General features: G+C 42.1%; 1 protein-coding gene across 12 annotated transcripts in view; it reads right to left on the reverse strand.

The window, feature by feature from the left end:
• The window catches only part of LOC124031188 (nck-associated protein 5-like), a 104,049-nt gene that overhangs the window by 37,382 nt on the left and 42,278 nt on the right, over positions 1–24,389 (reverse strand). For 9 of the 12 annotated variants that reach the window (XM_046342134.1, XM_046342141.1, XM_046342138.1 and 6 more), the window contains one exon: positions 8,708–8,777. The exons of 1 other annotated variant lie outside the window; for it this stretch is intronic. The gene's annotated coding sequence lies outside the window, so the exon portion shown is untranslated. Of the gene's footprint in view, positions 1–8,707; positions 8,778–16,935; positions 17,442–24,389 lie in introns of those variants that run through there. 2 more of the 12 variants (XM_046342136.1, XM_046342137.1) reach the window with 2 other exon arrangements.

Below are 24,389 nucleotides of genomic sequence, written 5' to 3' on the forward strand. Positions count from 1 at the left end.
TGTGCTTGAAAGGATGGACATAACTCTGTTGGGTTGTATTGGACAGAGAGTGTCTTAAATCCTTTTCTACACACAATCTGTCCCTGTATTTAGTTTTCATGCTAGTGACGGCTGAGAATCCACTCTCACATATGTGGTTGCAAAAGGCAACAGTATCTTAACAGCCAATTTGCCACGGCAGGATACTCTTGAGCGCAGCCCCATCCAGAAATCTGGCAGTGGCTTCTGATTAAATTCAAATTTCACAGAACCGCTTGTTGAAATTTCAATGAGGATCTCTTGTTCAGATATCGGTAAGAGGACTGGAGGCAGGGCATGAAAGGGATAACGAATCCAGTTGTTTGTGTCATCCGTTTCGGGAAAGTACCTGTGTAATTGTGCACCCAACTCACTCAAATGTGATATAGCGAAGCACCTAACATTGTCCGTAAGCATGAGTTAATTTGCACACAAAAATATAATTCAATGATGTAAAGACCTGTGTTGTCCTTGTAATGCAGACAGAAGAGCGCCAACTTCTGAAATCATAGCCTAAATTATGTCCTGCACATTGAATAGTTACGGAGAGTCCCTGTAATCCTAGATTCAGATCATTCAGGCGAGAAAAAACATCACCCAGATAGGCCAGTCATGTGAGAAACGGTCAGACAAGTGAAAATTATGGTCAGTAAAATAAACTTTAAGCCGTCTCCCAATTTTAAAAAACGTGTCAATGCTTTGCCTCTTGATAATCAGCACACTCTGTATGTTGTAAAAGAGTTACATGGTCGCTGCCCATATCATTGCACAGTGCAGAAAATACACAACAGTTCAGGGGCCTTGCTTTAACAAAGTGTCCAAAACGTCTTTCAAGCTGTCAGGCATTCCCTAGGCAGCAAGAGCTTCTCGGTAGATGCTGCAGTGTACCCAAGTTGCGTCAAGAGCAACTGCCTGCACTCGCGTTACCAAATCAAATCAAATGTATTTATATAGCCCTTCATACATCAGCTGATATCTCAAAGTGCTCTACAGAAACCCAGCCTAAAACCCCAAACAGCAAGCAATGCAGGTGTAGAAGCACGGTGGCTAGGAAAAATTCCCTAGAAAGGCCAAAACCTAGGAAGAAACCAGGCTATGTGGGGTGGCCAGTCCTCTTCTGGCTGTGCCGGGTGGAGATTATAACAGAACATGGCCAAGATGTTCAAATGTTCATAAATGACCAGCATGGTCAAATAATAATAATCACAGGCAGAACAGTTGAAACTGGAGCAGCAGCACGGCCAGGTGGACTGGAGACAGCAAGGAGTCATCATGCCAGGTCGTCCTGAGGCATGGTCCTAGGACTCAGGTCCTCAGAGAGCGAGAAAGAAAGAGCATACTTAAATTCACACAGGACACCGGATAAGACAGGAGAAGTACTCCAGATAACAAACTGACCCTAGCCCCCCGACACAAATTACTGCAGCATAAGTACTGGAGGCTGAGACAGGAGGGGTCAGGAGACACTGTGGCCCCATCCGATGATACCCTCTGGACAGGGCCAAACAGGAAGGATATAACCCCACCCACTTTGCCAAAGCACAGCCCCCACACCACTAGAGGGATATCTTCAACCACCAACTTACCATCCTGAGGAAAGGCCAAGTATAGCCCACAAAGATCTCCGCCACGGCACAACCCAAGGGGGGGGGGGGGCGCCAACCCAGACAGGAAGATCACATCAGTGACTCAACCCACTCAAGTGACGTTACCACTCCACTATGTCTCCCTGTCATGGCTTTTGCAGCATCAGTACAGAACATGAACAGCAGCTACGTTTGGCTTCATACGGGGCCGTTAGTGGAATTCCCGTGAGAGAGTGACGGTTAATTTGATTTATTTAACCTTTATTTAACTAGGCAAGTCAGTTAAAATTAAAAACTTCCGACTAGAGTCCTTCTTTCTCAATTTCCGCCGTGCCCAAAGTTAACTGCCTGTTGCTCAGGCCCTGAAGCCAGGATATGCATATAATTGGTACCATTGGAAAGAAAACATTTAAGTTTGTAGAAATGTTAAAATAATGTAGGAGACTATAACACAACAGAACAATAGATATGGTAGAAGAAAATCGAAAGAAAAACCAACCAGAATTGTTTTCTTTTTTGAGAGCCCATGCTCTTACAATGGAAGGTATAGGGAAATAATTAAATCTAGCTCCCAGTATGCAATTCCATTGGCTTTCATAGGGTGTCAGAACTCTATGTTCAAGGTTTCAGGCTGGTTTCTTCCAAAACGAGTAAGAATAATGAGTTTTAGTACTGGGACACACTATTGGAAATTCGTGTTTGGGTGCCCGAGGAAGACGCACCTGCTAATATCGGTTTCCTATTGAACATACTTCTTTCCGTATGAAATATTATAGTTTGATTACATTTTAGGGTATCTGAGGAGTCAATAGAAACGTATTTTGACTTGTTTTAACAAAGTATAGCGGTAGATTTTTGGATTCCTTTCTCTGCATGTTGAATGAGTTTTAAGGATATAAAGAAGGATTTGATCTATTTGTGAATTTATGAAACTATTGAATTTTGTAAAATATTTTGAAGTGGGGCGCCGTCCTCAAACAATCTTATAGCACGCTTTCGCTGTAATGGCTACTGTAAATCGGACAGTGCAGTTAGATTAACAAGAATATAAGCTTTCAACCGATAAGACAATTGTATGTACCTACATGTTTAATATCCATAATTCTTCTGATTATTTATTTGAATTGCGCGCCCTCCAGTTCAACCGGAAGTTGTCCCGCTAGTGGGACGCCGAGCCCTAAGATGTTTTTAAGAACAAATTATTATTCACAATGACGACCTAACAAAAGCCAAAAGACCTCCTGCGGGGACGGGGATTTACAAAATAAATAAATAAAGGACAAAACACACATCACGAAAAGAGAGACACCACTACATATAGATTGACCTAAGACAACAACATAGCAAGGAAGCAACACATGACAACACATCATGACAACAACATGGTAGGAACACAACATTGTACCATGTTTTGTGCCGCTACCAACATTATTGGGCACAGACAACAGCACAATGGGCACACAGACAACAGCACAATGGGCACACAGACAACAGCACAATGGGCACACAGACAACAGCACAATGGGCACACAGACAACAGCACAATGGGCACACAGACAACAGCACAATGGGCACACAGACAACAGCACAATGGGCACACAGACAACAGCACAATGGGCACACAGACAACAGCACAATGGGCACACAAACAGCACAATGGGCACACAAACAGCACAATGGGCACACAGACAACAGCACAATGGGCACACAGACAACAGCACAATGGGCACACAGACAACAGCACAATGGGCACACAGACAACAGCACAAAGGGCAAGAAGATAGACAACAATACATCACACAAAGCAGCCACAACTGTCAGTAAGAGTGTCCATGATTGAGTCTTTGAATGAAGAGTTTGAGATGAAAACCATCCAGTTTGAGTGTTTGATGCTATGCTGCTCGTTCCAGTCGCTAGCTGCAGTGAACTGAAAAGAAGACCCCCAGAGATGTGTGTGCATTGGGGACCTTTAACAGAATGTGACTGGATGTTAATTATTTGGTCTAGGCTACCTGTTTTTGACATTGTGTTGTTATTTCGCTGAACACTAGGTGGTTTAATTTGATTTTTGGCAGTGGCTACTCAGGCGAGACTTGCTAATGTGCAAATATTTTGGCATGTCCCTCTGCACTCTGATATCTAGGAAGATTTTTAACTCACATAACTCCAACATTTGCCCAAGTTATAAAGTTCCTTTTGTTGCTTTAACAAAGTCATTTCTGAAGATGATTATTTATTTAATGTGATTAGTTAATCATTTTATTTGGTTAAAAAAACTAAACATTTTAAGTTCAACCCTTACATAAAATTAACTCTATTTTTAATATGGTGAAATGATTCCTTTTGAGAAAAAAAAATCCCAAAAGAAACATTGAACATCTAATAGTTAAATCATAGTGTAAAAGCAAGTGAGCTGGTTCTACTCTTTTTGGCGATTTCTGGTGTTTTGTGATGGGACAACTGAGTGGGTCAAGCATAACATGTCAACCCTGTTACCCACAGATAGGCATTTGAAATATGTTGTAAAGCTTGCCTTCAATTGCCCCTCCCTGTTACACAAAACAAGTTTCCATTCCCCCTGTCACAAGGTGGTTTATGGCTGATTTAAAAGTCCCAGTGCAGTCAAAATGCATTTTTTCTGCATTTTGTATCATATTGTACACAACAGATGAAACACACATTGTAAAAGTATGTGTTATTTTCCGATAGTTGCTGCTTGAAAGTACAATCTACACAGGAGCTTCTAAATCAGCAGATTCGCATGGGGTGGTAGTTTTGGCTTTCCATGGTGACATCACCATGTGGTAAATTGGTTAATAGACCAATACATTATTTTTGTTCCAAGCCTTTCTGCCAATAATAGCTAGTTTTTAGTTTCCCCCTCCCCACTCAGACCACTCATAGACAGTCCTACCAAATGTCTTGTTTGAGAAATATGTTTGTCCATTTTCATTTAAATCTATTATAGAAAAGTACTTAATTGTTACCCAGAAATTATTTGATATTGAATTAAAAATGGCTGCATTGGGCCTTTAAAATTAAATCAACCTGTCAACTCTGATACTTTATTTGGCACTTAATAGGCACTTACTATAGTCATTTTTTAAATTTAACCTTGAGATGGAAAAGTACAATGTTAAAATTATGCGAAGATTGATTTGTTTTCCCCACCAAATTACACTGGCCAAAAGGGACTGATTTCGTGGAACGACCCAACATGACTAGTGGGTGTTTCAATACAAAGCCATATTTATGCCGATAATATGTTAGAACAAGTCACAAAAAGCTTAATAATGATGGAGAACACATGAGTCTCATAAAAAAAAAGGTATGGGGTGCCAGAGAGAAGTAAAGAGAAACTCTCTCAGATGAAGAGTGCACAAGGTGCCGCTTTGAAGCACACTTCAGAGAGACTGTTCGGGTCGGTTCAAGGCAAGAGTTCTTCCTTTGCATGACTGCCAGGGTTGCGACAGCCAGCAGTAATTGTTGGTTTATTGTCCAGTGCAGCTGTTTAGAGCTGAGGTAACGGATTCTTTGAACAGGGGATTAATGTAAGGAAGGATCAAAGAGAACGAGGCTGCATGCCAGAGTCTGAAGATGCACTATTATAAGGAGTAGGGAGCCATTTGGGACGCACTCTATCTAGGCCAAACAGATAAAGTATTCTCAGGGACATGTGATTTGTGCCACATGCCTGCTTGGATCAATACATTGTTGGCGCTGCAGCCTCCTCCTCTCCCATGTATCCCTCTTTCTGAGAATCCAAAATAAACAAGGCAGTTGTATATCCAGACTTGGGTAGGTAGGGGCTTATTTTCACCAAGCCACATAGAAAATGTAAAAAGAGAACACTGTCATTTTATAAATTAGTAATATATTCCATTTGCATGCATACATTTGTTATATATGGGAGATCCCGGGAATCAAACCCACTATCCTGGTTTTGCAAGAGCCATGCTCTACTAACAGCTACAGTTCCTTCCCATTTTCCCATCCCTTTCCTAACCATCCTTCACCTTTCCTATCGGTCTTTTCCTTTTCCTATCTTTCCGCAGATCAGTGCGCTGTTCCCTTCTTATTTTGTGATGGATGTCTGACTGACTTGAGAGAGCTTAGGTTTCGGGTTTTGATTCAGCTAAGAATATAAATCGATATGGCCGGTGTGGTTCAGCGATTAGTGTTGTGGACCCCAGCAGACATATATTGTATATCCTACCAGAGTAGTCATGGATTCGTATCAGACCCACTACCCTTCTGACTCTCAATCTCTCCTATCTTAATAAAATAAATAAAACCCACAACAACAACAAAATATATATATAAATAAGAGAAGAATAACTCAAATAGACTAGTAGATTCAGTCAAATAGACTCATGGTGATGAACATGTGCACGTCATTGGAGGCTCCTCATAGGAGGAAGGGGAGGGCCATCCTCCTCAGTGATTAAAAAAAAAAGTAAAACACTTAGTTATACTTTTTAGATAAAACTATACTAAATATAATCATGTCACAAAAAAATCTATTAAAACATAATATTTTGCAATGAAGGTCTACAGTAGGCTCAACATCACTGTAGGTTAGCACCATAGATACATTGACTTCAATACAAAACCTAGGAGGCTCATGGTTCTCATCCCCTTCCACAGACTTCCACAGTAATTATGAGCTCATGCAGCATGAACTGACATGTCCACCCAATCAAAAGATCAGAGCATGAATCTAGTACTGAAAGCACAAGATACAGCTAGCTAGCACTGCAGTGCATAACATGTGGTGAGTAGTTGACTCAGCGAGAAAGACAATAGTTGAACAGTTAAATTCATTTCTTCCAAAATGAAGGAGAAGCAAGATAGAGTCTATTTTTTTCCACTTAGCTAGCAAATGCAGCTATCTAGTTTAGCCTACTCAAACACCCTGATCAGACAGAGGGATGCTATGTTAGCTCGCTGGCTATGACTATCCAACACGACTTGGAAGAGTTGCAGTGTTAAGGTAAGCTTTTGGTTTTATAAATGTATTGCCACTGTGGCTCGTGGGTTTAGGTGCAAAACGGCTTACTGACTGTACACTAACATTACTGCATTATTGCAGCAGGTTCACTAATGCCTTAGTTCTATTAGTTATGTTGACTATGATGTTACTTTAGCTAATATGATGACAATGATGTAGGCTGTGTGTAGCAGTTTTGATATGGTTTGGAAAGTTTTTTTTTGCCTGGTCACATACAGCTGATGTGTTGTGCATTGACGTCCACACATGATGAAGGGAAAAGATGAGGAGAGAGCATAGTTGCGAGAAGGAATACAATGTGGCTGTTATGAAAGTGAACTGTGTTTATGCGTGATCAGGGGTGTATTCATTCCTGCCGATTCTGTTAAAATGTTTCTTAAACTGAAACAAATGGGGAAAAACATACCTGAATTTGTCCAATAGAAGCTCTTGCTTGCAACTGTTGGACTATGATTACACCCTATGTTAGCTAGATGCAGGCAAGAGTGTGCAAGGTGGTGTTGTCCATGTGTCGATCACCTCAAATTTCTCTCGACCTGTGCGCACCTACGTTGTAAACTTTCATTTATAGGCTAGGTTGTAGCAACCTCATGATGGGTATAGGGAAAATGTAATAGCCTAAACCTATTGCTGTTACATGTAACTGGGTGAATGGAATATGAATGACATTCAACCAATATGCTGTAATAGAAATAAGGCCATGCTCATTAAAAAAATTATCTTCCTCCCGCATCCTCTTAAGCTTACCCCTTACTTTTTTGAACATTGTTAAAAATTGCGCAACATTTCAGCGTCCTGCTACTCATGCCAGGAATATAGTATATGCATATGATTAGTATGTGTGTATAGAAAACACTGACGTTTCTAAAACTGGTTAAATCACGGGTGTGACTATAACACAACGTGTGTTTCATCGAAAAGCGCAAGGAAAACTGATCACCAAAAACTGGAAAAAATATCAATGCGCCACTTGCATGAATTGTCTATGGGACAGCAAATTAGATGGGGCTGAGATTGCAAGTCCTACAGCTTCCACACGATGTCGCCAGTCTTGTCAATTGCCTGAGAGTTGTTTCTTGGTCAAACGAGTAAGAGAGATCTCATTCCTTCTGGTCTCCGACAGGATGTTTTGGAAGAGAGATTTTCGACCATGATTTGAAGATGTGGAGCTATTGAATACACATTGCCCCGTGATCAATTTGATAGATTATTAACGTTTACTAATACCTAAAGTAAATTTTTTTAAATGACGTTGCGTTTTAAAAACACTGTTTTTTCCGGATCACACACTTTTCATAGATCGATATTTTGGGTATATATGGACCGATTTAATCGAAAAAAAAGACCCAATAGTGATGTTTATGGGACATATAGGAGTGCCAACAAAGAAGCTCGTCAAAGGTAATGAATGTTTTATATTTTATTTCTGCGTTTTGTGTAGCGCCGGCTATGCTAATTATTTTGTTTACGTCCCCTTCAGGTATTTCGGGCTGTTGCATGCTATCAGATAATAGCTTCTCATGCTTTCGCCGAAAAGCATTTTAAAAATCTGACTTGTTGGCTGGATTCACAACGAGTGTAGCTTTAATTCAGTACCCTGCATGTGTTTTAATGAACGTTTGAGTTTTAACGAGTGCTATTAGCATTTAGCGTAGAACATTTGCATTTCCAGATGGCTAGATGGGGCGCCTGCGTTTCGGGTGGGCTTTAGAGGTTTTAAACAGCACTGACCGCCACTGGGATAAATATACCTGAATTTGTCTAATAGAAACTCTCGTTTGCAACTGTTGGACTAATGATTACACCCTAGATCAGCTAGATGCAGGCAAGATTGTGTAAGGCATGTAATGAATGTGTCACTGTTTGTGCACCTACGTTGTAAACTACATCGTAGGCTGTAGCAACCTCATGACGGGTATAGGAAAATTCAATCTATCAATGTTATATTGAGCGGCGTGGACGGAATATGAATGACATTCATCCAATATGCTGTTATAGAAATAAGGCCATGCTCATTAAAAAAAAACCCTCCTCCCTAATCCTAAATGGTACCCACCACCACTGGTGTACGTGTGTAGGAGGGGGTACCCACCGGTGAGGCTGGCTAAACAATGTGCAGAAAGGTCAGTAATGATAACGTTCAGCCCCGCTCCGCAATTTACCTGAGAAACACACAAAAAGACAAAATGTTAGTCTCACAGTATTCCCAGGGTAAATCATTTAGTTTAACATCTTACCTAAAATACACACCAAAACAACATTGTAATTCCCCAAAGGTCAAGAATTGCATTAACTTGTGTCACAAAAAAAGCTAAAACTATTTTCTAGGGCTGATCCCATGTAGTCAACTGGTTGATTGTTTGGTAGATATGCTGTTGGTGGACAGATCTTTTACTAGAGCAGTGACAAATATATCAAAATAGTGAACTAATCCATTTCAGACACTGTGGGGATGGCACACCAGTATCATCAGTAGTACATTTACCTTTAATTACCATCATTTCTCACCTACTTTTGTTTGGTTACGGTAATTTCTGTTAATGCATTCAATATTTTATTGTTACAGTCTTACCGTTGTCATTGTAGGAGTGGACATATTTCTTTGCAGAGCACACAACCTAGGTTACACTTGTGAGTAAACAGTTTTTTTTTTATTTCATTCCATTTAGAAGTTGTCAATTTATTGTTTTTTTGTTTGAAGCGCTCCTGTCAATCTTGAGTAAGGACACGTACCTGATTCTGCATTGAAGTAGGCATAAGCTACCTGGCCTGCATGCAAATGTAGGCATAAGCTACCTGGCCTACATGCAAATGTTGGCCTATAAATGTGCACGGTTGGGGATCTGATACTATTTCTGATTGTCTTAACTCCCCATCACTGCAGAGCTTCTCAAAGTTATTGTTTCTTCACCTCAAACAGCAAGTAAACAAAGTCTGTTTTTACATCAATTGAGAATGACAAGTTTGTCAATGTAGCCCATTATAATTTATTTTCCACCTTCAAACTCAGTGCCTCTTTGCTTGACATCATGGGAAAATCAGAATAAATCAGCCAAAACCTCTGAATTTTTTTTGTTGAGCTCCACAAGTCTGGTTCATTCTTGGGAGCAATTTCCAAATGCCTGAAGGTACCATGTTCATCTGTACAAACAATAGAACACAAGTATAAACACCATGGGACAACACAGCAGTCATACCACTCAGGAAGGAGACATGTTCCGTCTCCTAGAGATGAACATACTTTGGTGCGAAAAGTGCAAATCAACCCCAGAACAACATCAAAGGACCCTGTGAAGATGCTGGAGGAAACCGGTACAAAAGTATCTATATCCACAGTAAAACGAGTCCTATATCGACATAACCTAAAAGGCCGCTCAGCAAGGAAAAGGCCACTGCTCCAAAACTGCCATAAAAAGCCAGACTACAGTTTGCAACTGCACATGGGGACAAAGATCGTACAGAGGAAATGTCCTCTGGCCTGATGAAACAAAAATAGAACTGTTTGGCCATAACGACCATCGTTATGTTTGGAGGAAAAGGGGGAGGCATGCAAGCCAAAGGACACCATCCCAACCGTGAAGCACGGGGGTGGCAGCATCATGTTGTGGGGGGTGCTTTGCTGCAGGAGGGACTGGTGCACTTCACAAAATAGATGGCATCATGAAGAAAGGAAAATGATGTGGATATATTGAAGCAACATCTCAAGACATCAGTCAGGAAGTTAAAGCTTGGTCACAAATGGGTCTTCCAAATGGACAATGACCCCAAGCATACTTCCAAAGTTGTGGAAAAATGGTTTAAGGATAACAAAGTCAGGGTATTGGAGTGGCCATCACAAAGCCCTGACCTCAATCCTATAGAAAATGTGTGGGCAGAACTGAAAAGGTGTGTGTGTGCAAGGAGGCCTACAATCCTGACTCAGTTACACCAGCTCTGTCAGGAGGAATGGGCCAAAATTCACCCAACTTATTGTGGAAGACTACCTAAAACATTTGACCCAATTTAAAGGCAATGCTACCAAATACTAATTGAGTGTATGTAAACTTCTGACCCACTGGGAATGTGATGAAAGAAATAAAAGCTGAAATAAATAATTCTCTACTATTATTCTGACATTTCACATTGTTAAAATAAAGTGGTGATCCTAACTGACCTAAGACAGGGAATTTTAACTCTGATTACATGTCAGGAATTGACACGGAGTTTAAATGTATTTAGCTAAGGTGTATGTAACGGCAGAATCTGCAGAGGCCAGCAGCAGCGGGAGGTGAGTCGGGAACAGGTTTTTTCCTTCTGGTTAGGCTATATTGATCTCTGGCTCCCTCTTTAGTAATTTGTGTCTTAAATGTTAAATCTCAGTGCTTAAAGCATCAGACAAGCTCAGTAGCTTACATATAGTTGAATTTATTCAAACATAGAAAATTACACGGTCGACCAAGATTTTCTTTTCAGGGACAGCCCTAATATTTTCACCATCTTCGCAGCGATCCTCGTTGAGTGTTTGCCATAGCATGTGGCATTTAACATGTGAAACAAGACACACCAAAAACAGCCTATCACAGCCAGTCCACGTCATTGACATTTACAGTGCCCTATATTAGCCATATAAACATACACGATATCCTCTATCCAACCGGGCAGATAAATAACTGAAATAAAGCTACAGACATGAGACACTATGTGATATTACGTTCACTTAACTGATCCATCCGTTATGCTGGTCTTCTCTGGCATTTCCAAATCACCAGATAAGTGATACATCTTTAACTATTTTATCCAAGGTTTAGTTTGAGTAACCTTCTCCAAATAAAAACTTTATAGCAATAAAAGCTCCCGCCCATTTCCCACTATGTTTTGGTCGGTGGAACAACAGACGCACTGCAGAGCGTAAATCACAGCAGGTTTGTATGCGAAGCTAATAGTACCGCAGATGGTAAAGCAGGACACCACATTGCATTGTTTCACATTAGCTCGAACCCTGTAAAAGCAGTACCTAACTCAAAGCTCAGGGTTTGCACTTTACCTGCAGGGCAAAATTCTAAGTGGTTAGTGAACGAATGGTTATGTGGGGTGGTAAGTTCAAAGATGTGGTTGCGGTCTGAGATCTCATTGGGAGTGGATCAGATGTTTCGGTCCGATGTAATACATAGCGTTCACACGTCAGGAAACATTCATTTGTCGACAGAAAGCATTGCCAAATATGGAAGCTTATGTTACCGATTGAGAGCAAAAAGGTGATTCATCAACAGAGTGAAAGCTGATAGACCAGTGTGAAAAGCGAGGAGAGAAACAAAGGCAAAAAAAACAACAACTCTGCAATGAAAGATGCTTGTCAAGCATTTTTATCCACTCCCCCCTCTCCAGACCATGTTCCTCACTGTCTGTCCCACATCACTTCTGACAGGCAGTTCCCCATCCCAGCCCCCCTGGACTCCCACGGACCCCTTCAGGGGCCAATACTTAATCCTGTTAAATCATGTCAACCCTTCCCAGAATTACATTAGCACTTGAGAGCATCTTCCATATCCACCCAGGGTTTCCCTCTATAGACAGCACAGACAGGCAGGGCTGCCAGGTGGGATGGAAGTTCACACCACCAAACAGGTGCTTCAGAGGAGCTCCTAACTTGTCTCAGACTCGACATCAGGTGCTGCTGCCGCCAAAAACCAAAAAGACTGCAGCAACATACAGTACTGTTAATTAAGCAGTCAAATGTTAGGGGAATGCCTAAAAAGATAAGGGAGACCTTCAAACCTAATCGAGATAATCCAACACATCAATATCAAAATAGATAATGCAAAGGTGCTAATAACATAATTGAATAGTATTGATATAGCTATGCAGCAGAATGCTATCTTGCAGTAGATTACCTAATAACAGTGTTCTATCTACAGTGGGCTCTACATATATTTAATCTAATCTCTAATCTACAAGGTAAAGTCTACAGTGTGTCTGCATCTGGCAAATACAGGCAACAATTACGAGGGTTGGGCTATAGCCTAACGTGCCAGTTTTTCCCCAACACACATGGCTGTTGAACAAGACTATGTATGGGCTGATTCCAATGCTGTGATCCTGTGAATCACTGCAATGATAATATGCCCTGAGGCATCAGCTGACAATGCATGGGAATGAGGGCCAGACCTATGAGGCCTGCCTTCACCAGCAGCCTCAGCAACACTGGGCTAGACAGTCTAAAACCACTCTGTCACTGTGCACCTGGAGGCTGGTAAGGGGGGTAAGGCAGGCGGGCGGGCAGGAGGCGGGACATTCTTTCAGGATGAGTGTCAGGGAGGGTAATTGTCTGCCAGGAGTTGGCCTCACAGTTGGAGGCTCAGTGGGTTTGAAGGTTTTTTGGAGAGAGTCGGTATGTGGAGTCGACACACAAAAGGATGACAGTAGGGATGGGCGATATATTGAATGTATGTTTTTGCGCAATATTCCAAATGCCTGTCGCAGAATCAATTTTTTTTTGTATTTTTGGTTTTTATGAGGGTTTATGTCTGCTTGTTCTCATGTTGTCTTTTTGGTTTTTATGAGGGTTTATGTCTGCTTGTTCTCATGTTGTCTTTTTGGTTTTTATGAGGGTTTATGTCTGCTTGTTCTCATGTTGTCTTTTTGGTTTTTATGAGGGTTTATGTCCGCTTGTTCTCATGTTGTCTTTTTGGTTTTTATGAGGGTTTATGTCCGCTTGTTCTCATGTTGTCTTTTTGGTTTAGTCTCGTTCACTCCTTCTGTGCTGTCCGCCTTCTCCTTTACACCAGAGATCTATATAATGACGAAATGCTCATGTCTCCACTCTAACAATGGGAGTCCCAAAGCCGGGAAGGTTTTGGGTTCAAAATATGCGCATTGGGCATATTTTGGACAGATTTAGGTGAGAGTAAAACCTCTCGCTTGGCCTCTTTCTCCCGAGCACCTCCACCCTACCTCTCACAACGACAAAGATGAGCGATTACTTCTTCCTCTCTGACAAATGGTTTCGACTCGCTATTTGCATTTGAGGTTTGGTCCAACAGCATCGGTCATATGGACACCGAAACACATGGAGACATTATTTGACTGTTAACTTTTCGAACAATACCCAGTTTGTTTCAACTCCTCAAATTTCGAGCAGACACTACTAAAACGAATGTACAAATTAACATTCATTATGGAAAATGTATGCGCAGTTCATCACATTACGGTACCACGTATCGCTAGCTGCATTTAAGTCAAATAAAGATTGTTATACTAGTAGTTTACTCCGTTTTATAAATACATTTTCTATAATGCCTGCTACATTATTATTGGGTGTGCATTATGCATGTTTCTATAACAAAAAGGACATTTTTATAAAAACAGACCTGAAAGCCAGATCAGTGATTATTGCACACACAACAAAGCAGGCACAACAATTTTGATAAAATAATGTAATTATTAGTGGGTCTTTTGGTTGTGGAAGGCATATATCCAGCCTAGGTATAATTCCACGAGCTCGGAATTCATTAGACTATTGCTGATGAGTGGATTGAAAGGTGGCACGAGAGAAAGAAAGATGGGAGACAGACCCATATAGAGATGGAGAAGGAGGGGGAGGTTGTGGGGGTGGATCGTCTACTAAAATAATTCTACCCTTGGGGCATTTCTATGCTCTTGCCAAGAGCCCCCATCCCCCTACCCCACCCACCCCTGTTTGGGATCTCTCCTTTCCCCAAAGACTGGGTTAGGGTACGATCACAGAAACTTGAAAATTAATCCACACTCACATGCATGATAAGTCCCATTCCACCATAATTAGCTCATCAAAAGAACCCAAATATATGCAAATGTTAATTAATCGAGTGCCGGGTGGGTGGAAAGGGAGGGGGAGTGATCTTAGCTGTGCCAAAAAAAATCTGGTGCTTATAGGGGTTCAAAATAGAGCAGATGAAACAATCAATCAGTCAAACAATAATACATTTGATCCAAGGGCCCTTTGAACATGGCAGAGTAAGAATCTGCACATTCTCCGAAACAAACCACCATTTGTTGAAACTGATTGGTCATGGCAATGGGAGAAACTCGTGGAAAGGGCATAGAGGAACTGAGTCCGTAGGGTACAGCTACAGAGAAAAAGCTATGCAAGCGTTTTAAGAAAACTGTGCATCACTACTCCAATAAAAGAGCTGTGCCAGTTTGTTATAAGTCACAGGGTGAACTGCAAAGTTTGGATAACATGTACACTAAATCTTTCCCATCGTTAAACAAAATACAGATGCCAACATTAACAAAGAATTACAAGCTTATCAAAGAGCCAGACATCACTCATCAACCCCCCTTTGCAATCATTTTGGCCAACTCGGCAGAACAGACAGACAACCCCCACATCCATGTTTCTCAGACCTCAGCCAGACACAGAGTAGACTCACTTAGGATGCAGCACCCTATTCCCTTTATAGTGCACACATTAAGACCAGACCCATATGGTACCTGGTCAAAAGTAGTGCACTATATAGGGAATATGGTCCCATTTGGGACGCATCCTCAAACTAGCCAGCCAAGTCTAAAGCGCAACCATCTTGATCAACTTTACCTCAAACTCCTAAGAGTTTGATCTCTTCTGAGAGTTACATTCTATCTCTGACTGACTCAGTGCTGTGACATTGCAGTAGTCAGCAAAGTCACCAGACAGAGCGTAGCGGAACAGAACAGAACTTAGGCTGGTGCTGCTGAGGAGCTAGAAAATCCCAGCCGGTCATTAAGGAGACAGATAACCTCATACTTCAAACTAGCTTATCAACAGAAACAGCATCTGTCTGCATTTTAGTGGAGGACTCACTGTGTCCTAGAAGAGACATTAAAATATAGGACATTTTAGAGGCTTTGTGAGATTCTTGTAAATTCACCATTCTCATCATGGTGTTAGGTTTTCACTTTATTTTGAGCCCTTCGGTCTCTGTGAAGGTTGGTTGGCCGTTCGTTGAGGCACATGACAGTTAGTTGGCATGAATCAAACTCTGCTGACAATACTCAAAGTCACGGACTTGTCATCAAAGTCAATGAGCAAGATGTCTAGCTCTTTGACCACATCCAAATGCATGGCATATATACCAACACTGGCCAGCCAACTGGCATGAATACCGCATGCTTAGAGGACTCCTGAAACAAGATCAAATACTGTGGACTGGCTCTCACACAAACACGTTAACAAGAACTCCATGTCTCTTCCTGGTCACATTGACGAGACCAGAGTTTGTCCATTAAAATCTCTGTTTTTAAATGTGAACCTCTCTCAGTATGTGAAAACAGCAAGCAATACTAGTAAAAATCAGCACACTCAATACCTAGTGAGGACAAAGGAAAATCCAGTGTTCAAAACACTGAGGCACATACTAACTATATGTGCACAAACACGCACACAACACTACTCTCATTGCTAAGTCTTGTGTCAATACACCAGAGTACCACTTCCCCAGTGCTTATGACAGTTAATTAAGCAGTATGGAGGAACCCACAACACTTAAAAAATCACTGGATCGTTTGTTTAACCAAAGTTAATTATTAATATGGAAATATGATATAAAGCTTGACCATGTAAAACAAACAGAATGCTAGAGCAGGACACTGTTTCACCACAAACTCCAGGTTAATCTGACTCTAGTCAAAGCTTTATGGTGATGGGGGTAATAATTGGAATAGGACCCTCATTTTTTCACTGTTTTTCCCATATTTGCTCTAAGTACAGTGATAGAGTTGTACTTATAATGTACCATGTGCCTGTAGTGTACACTAAGCCTGCCCAAACCAACTCTACTCTATAAACAGTTGCTTGAAACTTTGTTGACACTACTTACACACAGTATAATATCACACTGCTAAGTAGAGCAGCAATATCAAATGTAGCCTGCAGTGCCCCCTTTCCACCGACCCAAAGATGAATTAGTCCCCCTGAGGGTGTCTGGTTATGACTATGCCAAATTGAGTATTAGGGGCTAGTAGCTGATCCATGCCAATGAGTGACCCCTCATGCCTGCCCCTCTCCACAGCAGCCCAGCTGTTCTGCCTACCATCCTGCTCCCCCTCATCATGTACAGAGATTCTGATCCCCACCCGCCACAAAACCCAGGCAAAAACCTGCCAACCCGCGGATTTGCAGCCCGCTGACAAAATTAGATGCACACAGAGAGAAAAAACAACAAAGCAAATAAAAGCACTCATGTATAAGAGTCAGGGAAACATTTTTGTGTGTTCTAGAAAAAAAATTGTATACAGCAATCTAATAAACACATACACAAATGCACATTAACACAGAAGTACACAATGCCATCCTCTTCTGAAAATACACTATAAAATACTCACACACAAAATTAATATCTCCCTCCTTTCTTCCAGTTCATCGCCCCTCTTCCCCCATCATCACCTCATAGGTCACTAGACGTTCCAGAGCTCCTGTTCCTCCACTGGGGAATGACTGGGATCAATATGGAATAAACCCTACGTACAGGAATGAGATAATATCCACAGCACAGAATGCCTCTGCCAGGGAGCCACTGCTCCAGTCACAGTGTCAGCTGGGCCAGCCTCGTGCTGCAGTGACAGCCTCTCTCCCTCTGTTCTCACCCAGAGAGGAGGAGCAGGAGGAGGGGACGTGTGTTGTTTCTAGATCTCTCCAACTGAGGCTCAGTGCTGAGACGTCAGGGCCATCCTAGTGCAGCAGTGACAGCCTCTCCCCCTCTGTTCTCACCCAGAGAGGAGGAGCAGGAGGAGGGGACGTGTGTTGTTTCTAGATCTCTCCAACTGAGGCTCAGTGCTGAGACATCAGGGCCATCCTAGTGCAGCAGTAGCAATGCTGACCTATTGTACGTGTCTGCAGGAGCGACTGCCATTGTTCCAGAGACCTAGCCGTGAGAGAACACTCACCAGCGCTAAAGCACATAAGAGCATGCGAGAGAGAGAGAGGCCCTCCTCCACTCAGACAAACCCTGCCAACTACAACAGTTGTGGACAAGCCCCTGTGTGCTGCTCCTCCTCCTCTCCTTGAGCCCAGAATTAACTCTAACTGCTGGCTGGCTGGGGGGGGGGGGGGAAGGGAGGGAGCAGGTAGGGAAGGGGGAAGTCAAAGAAAGTAAAGGGGGTTAGCTATTGATAATTGTATTTTACCTTTATTTAACCAGGTAGGCTAGTTGAGAACAAGTTCTCATTTACAACTGCAACCTGGCAGAGTTACACATGGAATAAACAAACATACAGTCAATAATACAATAGAGAAAGTCTATATACAGTGTGTGCAAATGAGGTAGGATAAGGGAGGAAAGGCAATAAATGGGCCATAGTGGCTAAATAATTACAGTATGGCAAATTAAACAGTGGAGTGATAAAATGTCCAGAAGATGAGTGTGCAAGTAGCGGTACTGGGGTGCAAAGGAGCTAAATAAATAACAATATGGGGATGAGGTAGTTGGATGGGCTATGTACAGATTGGCTATGTACAGTGATCTGTGAGCTACTCTGACAGCTGGTGCTTAAAGTTAGTAAGGGAGATATGAATCTCCAGCTTCAGTCATTTTTGCAGTTCGTTCCAGTCATTGGCAGCAGAGAACTGTAAGGAAAGGAGGCTGAAGGAGGAATTGGCTTTGTGGGTGACCAGTGAAATATACCTGCTGGAGTGCGTGCTGCGGGTGGGTGCTGCTAAGGTGACCAGTGAGCTGAGATAAGGCGGGGCTTTGCCTAGCAGCGACTTAGATGACGTGGAGCCAGTGGGTTTGGCGACGGATATGAAGCAAGGGACAGCCAACGAGAGACAAAGCCTGGGGAGGGGAGTGTAGTGTACATCCGCCCAGCTACATCCACACATTTTGAGTTGAGCGGGACAGGGGGCTGCCAGTTAAGAGCATTTCCAGCCCCTGAAAAAGAGAGGCTGCAGTCTGATAAAAGTCACGCTCAATGACTTGAATGCGGAAGTGGAGCGCTCCTAAATGTGAATCGATAATGTAACATTTCTGTTTTTAATCTGTAAGGAATAAGAGGAATTATAAACTGAGGGGGAGAGGCCACAGAGTGGAGGTTTTCTAAACTCTACAATTGTAGATTAAACTGTCTTTCATCTTTTGAGCAAGCTCCAGGCTACTTTAACCTTAGATCTATTAAAATACGGCTGCGAAATATAATGACAGTTAAAAATAGATGAGGGGTGAAAGGTGAATAAGCTACCGGCCGCAGAATGTTTTTCCATGGACCATACGCCGAGGATGCAGAGATGGATTTAGACTGGTGTAGAGACATGTTCTGTTGTAGAGACACATTTCCTCCCCACCAAGACAGGTGGCTACTACACACTTAAGGTAAAAATGGTGGCAGGCTGTAGGCTACAACCTGTCACCATCTTTACCTTAGTGTGTATGTGTGTGTGTCTGTCTGTCACAGCCACACACTGTCAGCCTGTCAGTGCCTGGAAGAGAACACCCACATCACCACCAGCTCCTAAACATGGAACATGCCTACCAAACCCCCACCACACACCAAACCCCCACCACTATAGCCTAATTACATATCTGGAAAGCTGGTTATTCATTGATGCTATGTGGTCCTGAATCCTGGGCCCACCCTGCTGCTGTCACAACCACATGACTGCCCTTCCTCCCTAGGAACTATGTCAAATAGGGAATTTGCAACTCTACTACAGCACTCAATGTTTGGAATCTACCTTTCACATAAACGGTCATACCACACGGACAAACCACCCCCATATAAAGATATTACATTTCTTTTAAAAGACTATTTATTCTACTGTGACCCTATTTTTGCCCTGTTGTCAGACAGCAGGGTTGGGTTGGAATCTTTGCATTTATTTCCAGTCTATGGAGCATGTTGGGATTAGAAAGGGGAGGGAAAGTAATGTCCACGAGCATGGCTGTTCTTAGACTACCCTCTATACATCTCCTTCCCTGTGGTGGAAAAGTTCATCAAATTGGATTTGTCACATGCGCCGAATACAACAGGAACCTTACCGTGAACTGCTTACTAACAAGCCCTTAACCAACAATGCAGTAAAAAAACAAACAAAACAAAAAACATTTATAAATAAAAAAAAGTAACAAAAAAACAATAATGAGGCTATAAACAGGGGGTACCGGTACTGAGTAAATGTGTGTGGGTACAGGTTAGTCGAGGTAATTTGTACATGGAAGTAGGAGTAAAGTGACTATGCATAGATAATAAACAACGAGAGCAGCAGTGTAAAAACAAAGACTAGGGTCAATGCAAATAGTCCGGGTAGCCATTTGATTAATTGTTCAGCAGTCATATGGCTTGGGGACCATGCTGTTAATTAAGGAGCCTTTTGGACCTAGACGTGGCGCTCTGGTACCCCTTGCCGTAAGTGTGGTAGCAGAGAGATCAGTCTATGACTTGGATGACTGGAGTCTTTGACAACTTTTTGGACTTTCTCTGATACCGCCTGGTATTTTTATTTAGGTCCTGGATGGCAGGAAGCTTGGCCCCAGTGATGTACTGAGCCGTACGCACTATCCTCTGTCGTGCTTTACAGTCGGAGCAGTTGCCATATCAGGCGGTGACGCAACCGTTAAGGATGCTCTCGATGGTACAGCTGTATAACTTTTTGAGAATCTGGAGACCGATGACAAATCTTTTCAGTCTCCAGAGGGGGAAAAGGCATTGTCATGCCCCCTTCACAACATTCTTGGTGTGTGGAATTCTGTACATAACCTCCTCCCGTGACTAAAGCACCTCTCAGGGTGAGAGAGGACTCTGGGGGAGAGGAAGAGGGTGATAGTGTGGTCAGATGGGGAATGTTTTACATTGTGTGCGCTGTAGTTAAAAGAAGCAACCTAGAATACGTTTATAAACTCAAAAGGTTCATGTGTTGTCATAATGCTCAAAGGTCCTCGCTGTCGACTGTGCATTGTGGTTCGTCTCACTACCCCAGGGCAAATGGTTGACAGTTAGAGTAGACAGTAGACACACCGCAGAGACAGACACACCCCAGCTATTTTTGAACTTTTCCTGGCAGAAAACAATATCTGACATATAAATACATTAATGTACACAAAAATGTTTTAAGCAAAATCTCGTTTTTCAGACACGTGCAAACTTCACACTGTCATTTGAGGACCACCTATTGAGATGTGCCTTTTGTTATGTAAATAAGGTGATAAATCAGCTGAAGATTAGACTGAAGTAGGACCTGAGATGCTGTGCCACTCTGGATGCCCCTAGTGAATAGCCTCTTAATGGAAAAGACACATTTAGCCATGTAAAGCTAAAGGGTTCCTAGCCTGAGCGGCGAATAAACACTGTGGCTCTAAAACATGCAGGCTGCGTGTCAAATACCTCCCTATTCTCTTTATAGTGCACTACATTTGACAAGTATAACAGTATTGCACTATATATGGGATGCATTCACAGTGTGGCTCTGGGTCTTACGCTAGTCACTGAAGTTGGCTGTATAAGCTCCATTACCCATACACTTGTTCAGACACAACCCATGAGTCAGACAAGCCCATGCTAACACTATCATTACTGAAGCGTTCAGCCACATTAACCAGCCGCCGATGGCATTTCTATAGCTTACCACGTACGAGGTATTCATCATCGAAATCAACAATTAAATATATTTCTGCCTATATCAGCAAATTTCCCCCAAAATGGGTGACTCATCAGTTCTTAGAATGAACATCAGTAACAATAACACACAACTGCTTCATTACGTTACTGGGAAAAAAACACATCCATCTGCAAATTTTGTTTCATCATAATGTTTGTATAGCACTAAACACGTGTGCATTTGTGTGATAAAACTGCAAAGTGTAATCATTACACTTCTCTGGTACTACAGTATAGCTCCCTTCTGCATCCCTTTACTACTACTACTGACCAGAGAACTGTTTCTTTGCTTGGGGGGTTACCAATTGTGGGGTGGGATTCCCATCCGGCACATCATCCCTGGGGGGGTTATCAAGCCAGTCAACTGATAAATAAGACAAGACAGTGACTCCCCTCTGCCAGATGGTGAAGCGTGATTCATCACTCCAGAGAATGCATTTCCACTGCTCCAGTGTTCAATGGCGGTGAGCTTTACACCACTCCAGCCGACACTTGGCATTGTACATGGTGATCTTAGGCTTGTGTGCGGCTGCTCGGCCATTGAACCCCATTCCATGAACTCCCAGCAAAGTTGTTGTGGTGACGTTGCTTCCAGAGGCAGTTTAGAACTCGCTAGTGAGTGTTGCAACCGAGGACACTCGGCGGTCCCGTTCTGTGAGCATGTGTTGCTCCTAGACGTTTCCACTTCACAATAACAGCACTTACAGTTGACTGGGACAGCTCTAGCAGGGCAGAAATTTGACAAACTGACTTGTTGGAATGCCACTTGAAAGTCACTGTGCTCCTCAGTAAGGCCATTCTACTGCCAATGTTCCTATGGAGATTGCATGGCTGTGTGCTCAATTTTATACACCTGTCAGCAACGGATGTGGCTGAAATAGCTGAATCCACTCATTTTAAGGGGTGTCCACATACTTTTGCATATATAGTGTACCTTACAAGACAAGTATTTCAATGTGAACATTAGTCTCCCTGTTCAGCCTCATCTGCCCTGGTGTAATGAAGACCCCCCAGGGACCAACAAGGACACAGACACTGGTGACAAAATCAATGAGGGTTTACAGCTCCCCCCTCAATTAGAGATCTACCATCTGAATTATACATTGGCCCTCTTCCTGCATCTCACAGAGGAACAGGACAGGGTGTTTCAAGCTGAACAGCCTAAAGCTAGATTTTCACTAACTCTAATTCACACAGAGACAGTACTTAGTTGTTGCACATCCGGTAGATGTACATCATTGGCCGCTCCTCAGAGGAGGAATATCCTCAGTGAATACCCTTTTTTTTATCAACAAAAGATAAATTGGTAAAACATTTAAAAAGTTGTCCTTTTCAGATCAAAATCTAAATACACTACAGGTCAAATGTTGTATTGTATTATACCTACTCATTCAAGGGTTTTTCTTTATTTGTACTATTTTCTACAATGTAGAATAATAGTGAAGACATCAAAACTATGAAATAACACATGGAATCGTGTATTAACCAAAAGTGTTAAACAAATCTAAATATATTTTATATTTCAGATTCTTCAAAGTAGCCACCCTTTGCCTTGATGACAGCTTTGTACACTTGGCATTCTCTCAACCAGCTTGACGAGGAATGCTTTTCCAACAGTCTTGAAGGAGTTCCCACATATGCTGAGAACTTGTTGGCTTTTCCTTCACTCTGCGGTCCGACTCATTCTAAACTATCTCAATTGGGTTGAGGTCAAGTGAATGTGGAGGCCAGGTCATCTGATGCAAACATCCATCACTCTCCTTCTTGGTCAAATAGCCCTTACAGAGCCTGGAGGTGTGTTGGGTCATTGTCCTATTGAAAAACAAATGATAGCCCCACTAAGTGCAAACCAGATGGGATGGCACTACAGAATGCTGTGGTAGCCATGCTGGTTAAGTGTGCCTTGAATTCTAAATAAATCACAGACAGTGTCACCTGCAAAGCACCCCCACACCACCTCCTCCATGCTTCATGGTGGGAACCGCAAACGCGGAGATCAACCTACTCTGCAGCTCACAAAGACACATTTATCAGACCAAAGGATAGATTTCCACCAGTCTAATGTCCATTTCGTGTGTTTCTTGGCCCAAGCAAGTCTCTTCTTATTATTGGGGTCCTTTAATAATAGTTTCTTTGCAGCAATTCAATGATGAAGGCTTGATTCACACAGTCTCCTCTGAACAGTTGATGTTGAGATGTGTCTGTTACTTGAACACTGAAGCATTTATTTGGGCTGCAATCTGAGGAGCAGTTAACTCTAAATGAACTTATCCTCTACAGCAGAGGTAACTCTGGATCTTCCTTTCCTGTGGCGGTCCTCACGAGAGCCAGTTTCATCATAGCTCTTGATGGTTTTTGCGACTGCACTTGAAAAAAACTCAAATTCTTAATTTTTCAGATTGACTGACTATGTCTTAAAGTAGTGATGGACTGTCATTTCTCTTTACTTATTTATTCTGTTCTTGCTATAATACGGACTTGGTCTTTTACCAAATAGGGTTATGTTCTGCATTCCACCCCTAACTTGTCACAACACAACTGATTGGCTCAAATGCATTAAGAAGGAAAGAAATTCCACAAATGAACTTTTAACAAGAGACACCTGTTAATTGAAATGCATTTCAGGTGACTACCACATGAAGCTGGTTGAGAGAACGCTAAGAGTGTGCAAAGCTGTCAAAGCAAAGGGTGGCTACGTTGAAGAATTGGTGTTGTGTTATTTCATAGTTTTGATGTCTCCACTATTATTATACAATGTAGAAAATAGTCAGATTAAAGAAAAACCCTTGAATGAGTAGGTATAATACAACATTTGTCCAAACCTTTGACGGGTACTGTATGTACATCTACCTGAACACTACAGTAGGAGAAACCCCGATCTTGGGTCTTGTTCATTCAAACCCCCTAACCATCAGCGACACTACTCCTCCAGAGTTGCAAAAGTTCACGTTTGTGAAATAGCTTATTAATCAATAAAAGCATTCATTTAACCATGCTCTCGCTGCCAGGGCAGCAACAACTCATCCTGGGGTCCAAACAAGATTAAGGAGATTATATAAAAAATAAAACAGTACATCACACAACACAACACATTACACACTACTGTACAATATATCTACAGTAAAATCCATTATACAGCAATATAACAATATTACAATGTAGGTGTGTGTATAGTGCATGCTTTAGATTGT

This window comes from Oncorhynchus gorbuscha, linkage group LG03 (assembly GCF_021184085.1).
Source record: "Oncorhynchus gorbuscha isolate QuinsamMale2020 ecotype Even-year linkage group LG03, OgorEven_v1.0, whole genome shotgun sequence".
NCBI classification, from domain to species: domain Eukaryota; kingdom Metazoa; phylum Chordata; class Actinopteri; order Salmoniformes; family Salmonidae; genus Oncorhynchus; species Oncorhynchus gorbuscha.